General features: G+C 35.8%; 1 long non-coding RNA gene across 1 annotated transcript in view; it reads left to right on the plus strand.

The window, feature by feature from the left end:
- Window positions 1–13,548, plus strand: part of LOC122679892 — a 434,959-nt gene that overhangs the window by 389,825 nt on the left and 31,586 nt on the right. The gene's annotated exons all lie outside the window — the stretch shown is intronic.

The following is a 13,548-nucleotide window of genomic DNA, read 5'->3' on the forward strand; positions in this document are numbered from 1 at the left end:
GCTTTGATCTGCTTTCTAATATCAGCTATAATCGGACAATAAGAAATAGCTAGGGCTTGCATAATACATGAATATAATATTATACATAATTTAACACAGTAGTTAAAAGTGTGAATTAATATACCTTAATGTAAGCTAAAATTTGAAATCTGCATTTCTTAAATGTATTACTTGGAAAATAACATCAAAAATTCTGTTCACTGGAAACCATTTAATAAGGGTCCTGAAAATGTATGAGAACTAAATAACATTTATTATGGAAATTCATTTTCTAATAACATATCAGTGCAGCCCCTTCCATTGTGTTAATATAAGATGCTCACCTGATTTACAATGTACCTTCTTATGTAAAAGTTATCAGGTCACACATAGTTAATAATTCAATTTATCAGCCTAATTTGAAATAACTGCTTTCTTGAGCAATATAATTAAAACATGTCCACTCTGTTTTGCATTTAACTTATTAACATGGTGACAAAACATTTAAAGGTTCCCAGTCATCACCACAAAACAACATGGAAGGAAGAGCAAAGAAGCCAAGAGGCACCTGTTTATGCACAGTGTGTTCATTGGACTCTGTATCTTTGGATCAGACTGGTTTTGAAAACAGTGTTTGCAAAAATAATAGATACAGTCACCACAACAGAGAATCTCTGTGTTTTGACAATAATAAAAAATAAAATATATCAGTTGCATCATTTCTTCCACAACATTGCCTTAATCTGGGAAGCACAAATGTTTCACCTTGTCAATATTTCACTGTCAATATACATTTTAAACAAATATTAATATAATACATATTGTCCTTGTACCTATAATGCATAGGAAGCCATTTCCATAAATCCAATAATTAATGTTAATCAAGCACAACTTCCTAACATTTGATTAAATTGAAAATATACAGCCAAAATTAACTGAAGCCAAAATTAACTGAAGCTTGAGACCAAATAGTCAATTTCTTATGAATAAATTTAAATGTAACTTCTTTCTTGAGTAAGATCTTCCCAGGAATAAATGCAGCAGATGAGTGATATTAACTGCCTCACACCAAAATAAAGTTTAAAGTGTATCAAAAAAATAAAAAATAAAAAAAATAAAGTGTATCGAAGCTGCTGTACACCATGGCCCACAGCCTTTCCCCTCCTGCAGAAATCCAGTGACATTAAACACTCTTGTCTGCCTGAGAGGTTAGAAACGTAGAGATTCTAGAGATAGCTACTTGGGTTCAGACTTTGACTCTCCCACTCACTGCCTTTAGGACTTTGGACAAATTGTCTACTTTAGTGTGCTTTTCAAATAAGAGAAATAAGAAATTAAAACCTATCTCACAGCATTGCTGTGATAGTTACATGGTTGGGTAAGTGCAAAGCACTTTAAAACACTGCCTGTTTCATAGTGTGACCTGTGTACATGTGAGTTCATATTACTCTTTATCTCCATCCCTGTTCTAGATATCCAGGGTGTTTTTCTGTGAGGGAAATGACTTTAAATAAAGATTAAGACATAACTCTGAGCAGAGACGGGGAGTCTTCTCAGGTGGCGCTAGTGGTATAGAATCAGCCTGCCAATGCAGGAGATGCAGGAGACCCAGGTTCAACCCCTGGGTAGGCAAGATTCCCTGGAGAAGGAAATGGCAACCGGCTCTAGTATTCTTGCCTGGGAAATCCCATGGACAGAGGAGCCTGGTGGGCTACAGTCCATGGGGTCACAAGAGAGTCAGACACGGTGAGCACAAGCACATATGTAGAAACAGCAGAGACATGGAATTTGGGTAACTAACAAGTAACTTGAGCATCCCAGGGAAGTGGACTCAATGACAATTTCCATCAAAATTCAACCTTTGGATCATGCACAGAGACAAGAACGAAAGGTCAGATTTTTATATTTTTTCTCTTTTTTCTCTTTCTCAGGTTATTCCTAGAGAATACTACACCAGCTTCCCTGGTAGCTCAGCAGGTAAAGAATCAGCCTGCAATGCAGGAGACCCCGGTTTGATTCCTGGTTCGGGAAGATCCCCTGGAGAAGGGATAGGCTACCCACTCCAGTATTCTTGGGCTTGCCTGGTGGCTCAGATGGTAAAGAATCCCTCTGCAATTCAGGAGACCTGGGTTTGATCCCTGGGTTGAGAAGGTCACCTGGAGGAGGGCATGGCAATCCACTCCAGTATTCTTGCCTGGAGAATCTCCATGGAGAGAGGAACTTGGCAGGCTACAATCCATGGGGTCGCAAAGAGTCGGGCATGACCGAGTGATAAGCACAGAACAGACCACTACAGGTCCACTTTCAATGTAGTTTTGGTTCAAAGTATTAGTTCTAAATCTGTTTCCAAGAAAATACTCAGCAAATATGTGAATTTTGAAAGTAATTCTAGTTATCGTTTTACAGATAAAATAACTTAAAAATGATTACTTAATCTTAGTCACACAATTAATTACAACAGTTAATCCATATTGGTATCAACTAGTCAGTTGATTCTAGTAAACTCATAGATTACTTCTATGAGTTCTAGTAAAACTCATAGATTAAATACTTCCATTTGGGATTTCACTATACCAAACCAATCATGGGTAAATTCAGTTTAAAAAATAAAATGGCTGAGCTACAGTCAAATGAAAGATTTTAGCGTTAGAACAGACCATGCTGTCCAAGTTGAAATCATAAGGCAAGACTTGTAATCCAGATGCCTAAGCAATTTTATTCTGAAGTTATCAAAACTGTGTGTTTTCCTAAGTTTTGTTTGTGCTCCTTTGATGCTCTCTCTTCAGTGTTAATAAGTACCGTTTTTTCAATGTGAATCATCCTATGGTGTTTCATCCTAGACTTTACCTTCTCTTGTCCCCACTTCTTTGCAAAAAGCCCAATTATTATACTTCAAAATCCTTCTCTGTCTCTTCTCTACTTCCTTTCTATCCATATCTCTAGCTCACTTCAAGATTTTACCAGTTTTGCCTGGATTGTCTCTTGATCTCCTTTCTCAATAATCTTCCCATCAAAGTCTGAGTGTCAAAACCTTAGTATTATATATAAAGGCCCTACATAATGAGACCTAACCCTTTCCACTGCCTCTTTACTCCTTAAGTGAAAATGTGCAAATGAAAGATACTCAGTCTGGTCTGACTCTTTTTGACCACACAGCCTGTAGCCTGCCAGGGTCCTCTGTCCAAGGGCTTCTCCAGGCATGAATACGGGAGTGGGTTACCATTCCCTTGAGGGGATCTTCCCGGCCCAGGGATCAAATCCGGGTCTGCCACATTGCAGACAGATTCTTAACCGTCTGAGCCATCAGGGTAGCCCTTACTCCTTAAGATGAGTATCAGATGTTCCTTGCTCTAAATTTTCATGTTCTAGGTTCATCACTGGGAAAGTTATTGCTTTGCTATTATTGTTTCTTGTCAGACTCCTTTCCTTTTCCTTACCTCTCACAAAAGGAGGAGGACAGATGGCCCCAGCTTGCTAGTCACAGTATCCTCACTCTACTGGCAATGGTTACTGGTCTAGAACTGATTTATCCTGTCCAACCCGAGTCTGTTTCCAGTATTTTTCTTATGGTAGTAACAAGAAAACTCAATTGTTCTGGACAATGGAACAGGAAACATGGGATCTGGGTCAGCTAATGGCCATGTTCCCCATTACATGAAAAAGCCTGTTTGTAGGATAACAAATGATGCTAAATGGAGAGGAAAGATGCTCAGAAAAATAGTATTCCCAGAGGTGAATTCCTCTTCTAAACCCTGAAGTTTCCAGAGATGCCAGGGTTGCAATAGAACTTCCTTTAATTGTGAGAGGATCTTTTCTTTACAACATACCTCCTTTTTTTGTATAAGCAGATTAACTAGGTTTCTGTCACTCACAACCACAGAGTCCTAACTATAAAAATACCCAACCCGAACCACATGAGTAGTCTCATTTTCTGTTGATTTATGTTTGTATATTTCATTCCCCCAAATAAGACTGAAAATTTAAGGGATGAGAAGAGAGGTTGATGCTTGGTATATGATTCTGCAAATATTAACACAATAAACAATACATAATTATTGAATAAATATGTTAACAGATTACAAACTTAGCAAAGCTTTGAAAATAAAGCAAATTTAAACTCATGCACAATTATAGATTTTGAAATAATGAATTTTTATAAGTCAGTTTTAAAATGTTTTCTCATAATAAAATTGTAAATTATATTTGACCACAGTACTCTTATTGTCCAATGTTACCATTTTGCAGATGAAAGATATAGGCCCCATACTGATTAAACTTAACCAAAATCACAGTTTTGGTATGTAACGACCTCCTCAACCTTACACAGATATGAAGCAAAAAAATAAAAATAGTTTTATAGCATTTGCTTGGAATATTCAAGCAAAAGTAATTCAGTGAGTTAAATTAGATAAAATTACTTAGTCATCTTTATTAGTGCCATTGCTTTGTTAATTTTATTTATTGTTTCTGCTTTTAACAACAAATTTGCAAGGAATTAAAGTTCTAGTCACTATAAAAAATAGATTTCTTTCCTTTTTGTGTACTTATGTTTATCCAACAGAGAGTAAATCAATAGTGAAAAAGAGAGTGAGTCTGTCAATATGACACTCCAGGATACATAATTGATTCTTAAGCTTTTGACATTTGCCCTAAGTATATATTGAGCATCATTCATCAAGACTTTTAAAAGATTTTTTAGTTTATTATAAATAAACAGTGAAAGTTGAGATGAAGCAATCTTCCAAAATTTCCTCTGAGATAGGCTTCTCACAGATTACTTGGTGAGAAATGAAATATTTCAGAAATATTTGTAAATGTTTTAGTGTTAAAGCTATTAAAAATTCTACATCAGATAAAGATCTTGTGAAATTTAAAAAGACAAAATTCTTTTTTTTTTTTCAGTAAAAAATATTATTTCCTTTAAGAAACCTAGTTTAAGCTGTTTATATGAAAATTTTATCAGTAATATTAGGGATTAATTTTATGTTTAATTAAGCATCTGCAAAAAAGAAAAAACAAAACTTTCTTTGTTTTACTTATACACCACATCTAGTTTTTTAGTAAAAAGTTCACCACACATCAAAGTATACCCCAAATTTGGTCCCTTTTCACCACCTTCATTTCTGTCACCCTTATTTAAGCCACTGTTTCCCACCTGAACTGTTTCGGTGGATTTTTACATGTCCTGTCCATGTATACCCCATGTCCAGCTTTCTGTTCTATATACAATATCCATAAGGAAAGCATAGCTTTAATTTTGTGCCTCCTATGTCTTCCCAGTTTACCCAGAGAAATGGTAACCTGTATGATGACCTACCAGGCTTACACAATACAGCAGTTTCCTCTCAGATTTCCTTCTCACCATGCTTCTAACCGTCCTCTCTTCTTTCTGTTCTATAAACACATCATACATGCCCACAATTCAGGTTATGCACCTTCTCTTCCCTCAGAAGTGCTCTTCAACCTGTTATTTGATAATTCATTTTACTTATTTTCTTCCTTCAAGCATCTTCACAAATGTCACCTGTTCAGGGAGACGTGGATTGACCATTGTACATAAAATTAGACATACTTTTATAACATGCATAGCAAGTTATGCCAGCTAATATATTGAATATTTTTCTATCTCTATTAACATAATATAAGTTGAATGAGCACAGGGACATTGTTTTGCTCACTGATATATCCTCAGAAATAAGTGAGGGTTCAAAAATAGATTGTGAAAGAATAGGTAAAAAATCAATGAATCAGTGAATGAACAAAGTAATGGCATCTAAAATGTTTTGTTTCTAACTATTGTCATTGCTTCAATCATTTTCATTTCAAAGTTTGCAATTTTTATTCCAAATAATTTGGACAGATTCTACAGTTGAAGTTAGATGTGTGACTTTAAGGTTACTATGACATGTATTTCTTCCAAGTTAGTGCTTGAGGGCATAATCCTTCCTAATTTTAGCCTTCAGATGAGACCACCTTGATAACAATCTTGTGAGAGTTTTTGAAGAAGATCTAGCTCAGCTGTTTCTAGGCTGCCAACCTATAGACACTGTGAAATAATAAATTTGTATTGTTTTTAGGCTGCTAAGCTTTGAGATAATTTGTTATGTACCAATAGATAAATGATCATATTAGGTAATTTTATGTGAATTTCTTTGTGCATATAACTTGAAATATTAATATAAAGGTTTCTGGTGTGTTCTCTAGACATTTTTTGTTCTTTTGGCAGTATGGTAATTTATCATTAGCAAAGTATAGCTTCTTCATCACTCAGGTATCATCACTGAAAGTGAAGTCGCTCAGTCGTGTCTGACTCTTTGTGACCCCATGGACAGTAGCCTGCACCAGGCTCCTCCGTCCATGGGATTTTCTAGGCAAGAGTACTGGAGTGGGTTGCCATTTCCTTCTCCAGGGAATCTTCCCAACCCAGGGGTCGAACCCAAGTCTCCCACATTGTAGACAGATGTTTTACCATCTGAGTCACAAGGGTTAAGGTCAAAGAATAATCAAAACTTCTTGAAATTTTTCATTTTTTTAGTATAAAGGAGCTATTAGAGATTTCCCCGGTGATCTAGTGGTTAAGACTCCACGCTTCCAAAGCAGGGAACGCAGGTTTGATCCCTGGCTGGGGACTAAGGATCCCACATGCCGTAGGGTATGGCAAAAAACAAACAAAAAAGCTAAAAGCGATGTTAAAGAAATGATTTCATCATATGTTATATGTAAAGATTAAATGTGCTCTGATTTATTTATTGTGCTCAGTTGGTTTCTCACATATTCTATTCTGTTGTTTCTAAGGAAAGTTGCTTACCTGTGGAACTTTCCATTCCATAGCTCTCGTAGAGTCTTGATTATTTGGTTTTGAATTTGGCACATCTCTGAGATTTCTCTTTGCCTGCATAATCTGTCACCTAATTTTATGACCAATTTTTTTCTTTGTGGCTCACTACCATTTTTTTTAATTTACTGTAATTTTTTTCCTCACAGTGATATATTAACATTTCTTTTTTTCACTTTATGTAATTAAGAACTTGTATTCAAACACAGCAAACCAAAATAAACAACAACTGAAACAGACAAACAAAAATGCCACAAAGGCTTTATGGGTTACTATTACACTTCAGCAAACCAGCTCAGTATATTTGTGTTACGACACAGTAGCAGATCATTTGTAAAAATAAAAGCAGCTTAAAAAAAAAAAAAAAAGTTGAATGTAGCTAAAGTTAATAGAATTTAGAAGTCATAAAACCAGCATTATTAACCTAGAATTTCTGTCTCTAAACCTTCATGAAAGAAGTAGGTGGTCAATATCTTGACTAGGAAGAGGATCATGGGATTGAATAAAATATGCTTAGTTTTCAACAGGTGAGGATTGAAACCAGAGAGAATCTTATTGTTTTAAGACAACTTCATTCTAAAAAAAAGCAATTGCTGTGCCCTTTTCTCTTGTTGGGGAGCTACATTATATCTCTATATAATTAAGCATTTACTGTAATTTGGCCTAAACCCTTCATCTCATTGTTTACTTAGGCGCTCAGTCATGCCTGACACTTTGTGACCCTGTGGATGGTAGCCCTCCAGGCTCTTATGTCCATGCAGATTCTCCAAGCAAGAATACTGGAGTGGGTTGCCATGCCTTCCTCCAGGGGATTGTCCCAACCCAGGCATCGAACCCAGGTTTCCCTCATTGCATATAGATTCTTTACCATCTGTACCACCAGCAAAGGCTATCATCTCATTAGATTCCTGCCCATCACTTACTTGTAACATGTGTTTCTGTGTATAGCTGCAACCTGTAGCTTAATTATGTGTCTTAAATACAGTACAAACAAACTATTAATTATTTGTCCTTGGAAGTCCTTTCCATCAGATACAAGGAAATAAGAAAAGGAAAACAGCAGAATGACTTTTCAATCCTAGTTTAATAACAGTAACTTTATATTGCTTTACCTAGCAGGATACCTGATATTCAGTTATTCTTTTAAGAAAGGTTAACCTGTGTTTGGATTATTGTTCACTTGAAAGGAGTTATTTTTTCCCACAGTTTTTAAAATCCATTGAACACCTTTACGTGTGAGATTTTATCTTTCCCACACTCATTTATAATCATATTTTTCAGCATAAGTCTAGATTTGAGACACCACAGTATTACATATAATACCACTAGATTACCTCTCGACCCAGGTGTGGACCTGCACTGGTGCAGGCTTACATTTGTGTTTCAGTTGTCTGTAATTTTCTATGAGAATGTGAGTTAGCCTTTTAAAGTTCAAACTGAATTTCTCTTATGATCAGTGGAGCATTTGGTCAAGGAGTTGTGTTTTTTTTTTTATTGTAGATATAGTATATATGCTTATGGTAAAAACCTTAGAATATATAATTGGACCAAATGGAAAAAAATTGAAATCAATTTCTCTAGAGTTTAGTCCAAGGGTTTGCAAAGAGTCAGACACTACTGGGTGACTGAGCACACGCACACACACACACTACTATTCTAATGTATGTTCTTTTAATTTTTCTTAAGCCTATGTTATATTTACATGAATCAATATATGCACTTTCATCATATATTTTTTGTATGTGCATGGGATGTATGTATATACAATTGCATGGAAAAAAACAAATGGTTGATGGACCTGTTAATATGTTCTTCTTATGAGTTTTTATTTTTGTGGTATCCTCTATTCTTCTGTATCTACAAATATTTTGAGGCCACTAACATATTAGTAATAATTAATAATTCTTTCATATTATTTTAGAATTATGAGTATTTGTAGATTCCTATAACACCAGTACACAAATGTATGTTTCAATTAGTGTAAAATTAAATATTTGATAGAAGCATCAATAGAAATGAAGCTTTGTTTACTGAGTTAAAGACAAAAGAGAAATTAGCGGGCTACTTATTTCAATAAAGTAAAATTAGAAAAAGTAAAAGATTCCAGAATAATTTACTTCCCAATGAATGTGAAAAAATACTTGCTAAGACTACAATTTAATTTGTACTAGGCAAGCCAGTGTTTCCCCAAATGTCTCATAAAATGCTACTTTAGTGGATGCTTTAAAGGTGTAACAGGAAAAATAGAGTTCAGAAACCAAATAATCTTGGACTTAGTTGTCTTAAATGAAGCAGGTTATTTGTGGTTGTGTTGTTTCTTATTGTGTATTTTTGTTTGTTTTTAACATAGATATTCTCAGATATTTTAACATGCTAATATGCATTGCAAATATCCAATGATAGTAGGATACAGTATTTCCCCAAATTTTGGACCATGGACTCCCCCATTTTATTTTTATTTTTTTAATAACTGGCAAGTGTTTTAGTGAAAAATCCCTGATGAATGCTCATATAAAAATATCAGAAATGATTTTTCTTTAATATTTAGCATGTTATTTCTTTTAGTAGCTTCCACTTTGTGCAATTTTTTTAGACAATAGCTCACAAGGCTTCAAACTCTTTAAATTCAGTGATCTTTACTCTTTTGGCTCTTTAGTCCTCAAGGTATTTGGTTGTTAATTTCCACTTTAAAAAAAAATTTTTTTTGGCCATGCTGTGCAACATGTGAGATCTTAATTCCCTGATTAGGGCTCGAACCTGCATCCCCGGCCTTGAAAGTGCAGAGTATTAACCACTGGACACCCTGGGAAGTTCCTTCCATGGCTTAATCTTAAACTCTGAAATATTTCTCTCTTCTTATCTCCTCCATTATACTTCTTTACTTACCTGAGCAAATTCCTAATTATTAGACATCACAGTCAGTATTTCAATAAACCTCTTCCTCCTTTCTCCTACTTTGGTTTTATCCATATAATCATCAGAGCGCTTCTTAAAGTCATCATAAGGAAGCCAAGGCTCAAGGCTTGTACTGCAAGGAGATCCAACCAGTCTAGCCTAAAGGAAATCAGTCCTGAATATTCATTGAAGGACTGATGCCGAAGCTGAAACTCCAATACTTTGGCCATCTGATGTGAAGAACTCACTCATTGGAAAAGATCCTGATGCTGGGAAAGATTGAAGGCAGGAGGAGAAGGGGACGACGGAGGATGAGATGGTTGGATGGCATTACTGACTCAATGGACATGAGTTTGAACAAGCTCTGGGAGTTGGTGATGGACGGGAAGCCTGGAATGCTGCAGTCCACGGGGTCGCAAAGTGTCGGACATGACTGAGCAACTGAACTGACTGAAGACCACTGCTCCCATGAATTCTCTCTTAGTGATAGCAACCAATTTTTAAATGCTAATGAAACCTTGAAATCAGCAAATCAGAATTTTAATTTTTATCTACTCTTGGTTCTACTGAGTCCTAATCAGTTCACAATTTTATGTATGTTTTGTCTCCCTCAACCATAACCATATTTCAAACACTTTCCTACAGTTAATATTCCCGAGTATCTCTCCTGTTTTTCCCTCTATAACCCCAATAGCAGCCACCTTTTAGTACCTCATTCCCTTCTAACTACATTTTGCTATACCGTCTGTTCAGTTTATCCTTCCAGAATGGTAATCTCAGAACAGTTTTGATCACGTTATTGCCAATTTATTAGTTATTTAAATTAAATACAAACAAACACAACAGTTGTTTATCATTCTTCCCAAGTCTGTTTCTTTTAGCTAGGCTAGACTATTCAGATCTCTTTCTCATTTGTTAATCTTTGTATTCCTTTGTTTACATTTTTTTCTCTCTACCAACTATCACCACTTCCCTAAGGGTAAAGAGTCCGCCTGCCAATGCAGGAGACCCTGATTTGATCTCTGGGTAGGGAAGATCCCCTGGAGAAGGACATGGCAGCCTACTAAGTATTTCTTGCTAGGGAAATCCATCACCAGGGGAGCCTTGCAGGCCACAATCCATGGGGTCATAAAGAGTCAAACACAACTTAGCAACTAAATAACAACAACAACTTTCCAAGTCCTTCGGGGTCCAAAATAAGATCTTTGGCATCATGCACTTAATTTCAAATCTGACTGTATTTTCATGGGAAATGCGCTTATCCTCTTTTAGTCTCAGGGGTTTTTTTTTTGTTAATCTGGATGGTTGAGATGATAATATCTATCGCAGGCTTGTACAATTGAAATGAGATAATGATTGCAAAGTCCCTAGTTAAATATAGACCCTCAAAAATGTTAAGTTTCTTTCCTCACTGATTTTCCCTTCTCTACAGATTTTCCTTAAAATTCTGCCATGTTACTTTTTAATTATAATCATCACTTCCTCTCTTTTCATGGCTTTATGTCTGTCTTGCTTCGAGACTGCACCCGTCTTGAATCATACTTCTTTTGTCTTCACCACAGGACTAAGCATGTATTGCTTTCATTGTTAGGATCATCCAATATTAGTTGAATGGATTTTGCTAAATAAGTTATACATTCTTCCATTGAAATATAATCTAAAATCTTGAAAATTTAAATTGTGAAGAATTTCATGTGTGCTCCTAATTTGTAGATGGAAAAAAAAAAAGCCATCTAACTTTTGGTATTTAAAAAAGAACACAAGAGAGGGAAGCAGGGAGGGAGGGAAGAAGAGAGGAAGGAAGGCCAAGAAGAGCAATTAAAATGTGGTTTTTAAAAAGTAAAATGTGTGTACAGTTTAAGTTAAGAAACTGATATGAGAGAACTAGAAGACAAGTTTTATTCTCTGCCTACCACCTTGGATGATAATGCTTGGAATAAAATACTTTGATGTGCTTTTGTTTTAGCATCTCTAAAATGCAGTAAACTCACTTAACTCTCTTCCATGTGAGTTATGATGGTAGGATAATGTCATATATGGAAATATTTTGAGATTTTTGGAAAGTTTCAATTACTACTATTTATAAAGTGGGGTCTTCATTGTGTATACTATAAATATTGTGTAGATGTAATTCTTCCAGATTTACAATATTAGTTTATTTTTATAATTTCTTCTTACTGATGATTTCATTTTACATAGCATTCATTTTACCTGATATGATCTACACTTCCTTCCCTCCCTCTCTTGCTGAATATGCTCCCTGAAACTGGGACCTACCTAAGTTCAGCTTCTTCAGTCATCCCTAAAGGTTGTGTACCTTAAGTTTTAGGCTAAAGCTCAAATGTTTGTTATTATAATTAGAGTACAGTAAGCTCTCAATTATCTATGATAATGGGTTACTGGGAGAGTCTATGTAAACAGATTGGTTTGGAGATTTTTCACCTTGAATAAACTCTCCCAGGGTGTCCCCTGGGAGTGGCGAAAAGGGTAGGGTGAGAGGACTAGGCAGGCTGACTCCGCACAATGTCTGGAACTCCAGAGGGTGGCTTAACAGCTAACTTCTGGAATGTTCCTGTGTCATTTATCCCTGCAGGATGAAAGGACTGACAAAACTGAAAGCCTTTAGCAAGAAACATTTGTTGAGTAAATGAGTGAGTGAGAGGATTTACTTGGTGTGGCTCCAGCAGAGAAATCTCTTCTTTTATTTCCATGATGAGTTTGGAGTAAATAAATGCATCCACGGAAGAAAGATTGTGGCTGTGCAAACTCTTGTCTCAGGAAGATAGGCTTCAACAAGAGATACTCTGTCAGGCTTTCTGTAAAATATATTCATGGCAACAAAGCAACAAATAATAATGAAATATTTTTAAATCTGCTAAATATAAAATAGTAATTTTTAAAAGATTGCCTAATATTTATGACATTCAGAAACAACATTCGTTCTGCCCCTTTGGAAGCTGCTGCTGATTTTCCTGTAGTTATTTTTATTCAGTCACTAAGTCATGTCCTACTCTTTGTGACCCAGTCGACCACAATAGCATGCCAGGGTTCCTCGTCCTTCACAGTCTCCTAGAGTTTGCTCAAATTCATGTCCATTGAGTTGGTGATACCATCGAACCATCTCATCCTCTGTCACCCTCTTCTCCTCCTGCCCTTAAGTTTTCCCAGTATCAAGGTCTTTTCCAATGAGTCAGCTCTTCGCACCAGGTGGGCAAATATTGGAGCTTCAGTTTCAGTGTCAGTTCATCGAATGAATATCCAAGGTTGATTTCCTTTAGGATGGACTGGTTTGAACCTCTTGCTTTCCAAGGGACTCTTAATAGTCCTGTAGTAGATACATGGAAAAACGTTAACTGTCTATTGAGATAGGGAGAAGGTACATGTCTTTGAATTGTATAACCAGTTGTGTAAAATGACTAGTTCATTTGAATTCAACCAGTATTCATGAAATACCTGTCAGGTCTAGCATTTTCTAGTATTTAAGGATGAAGAGGTAAACAAGATACTGCAGTTGTCTATTTGTTGCTTCTGTGACTATGTGGTATGAGTTACAGAGGGCTTTGATCCCAGACTCTAGATCTTCCAGGGCTTCATGAGACTTCTCTATCAATACTGTTTTTTTTGTTTTTTTTCCCCCCTCAAAGAAGGAAAGGATACTAAGATAAATATTCTTAGAATATTAGAATTGGGACAGTAAGTGGTAAGTTGATACAGAGACTGCAAATAATCCACTTTGCTAAAGGCAACATGAAGAAAGAGAGAAAAGAGAACTCTATTGGGAATTCAGAGGTCTGAAATCTCAGTTATAATTCTGCCACTAACTGTTTTTAAAACATCAG

Source organism: Cervus elaphus, chromosome 3 (genome assembly GCF_910594005.1).
Source record: "Cervus elaphus chromosome 3, mCerEla1.1, whole genome shotgun sequence".
Lineage (NCBI taxonomy): Eukaryota > Metazoa > Chordata > Mammalia > Artiodactyla > Cervidae > Cervus > Cervus elaphus.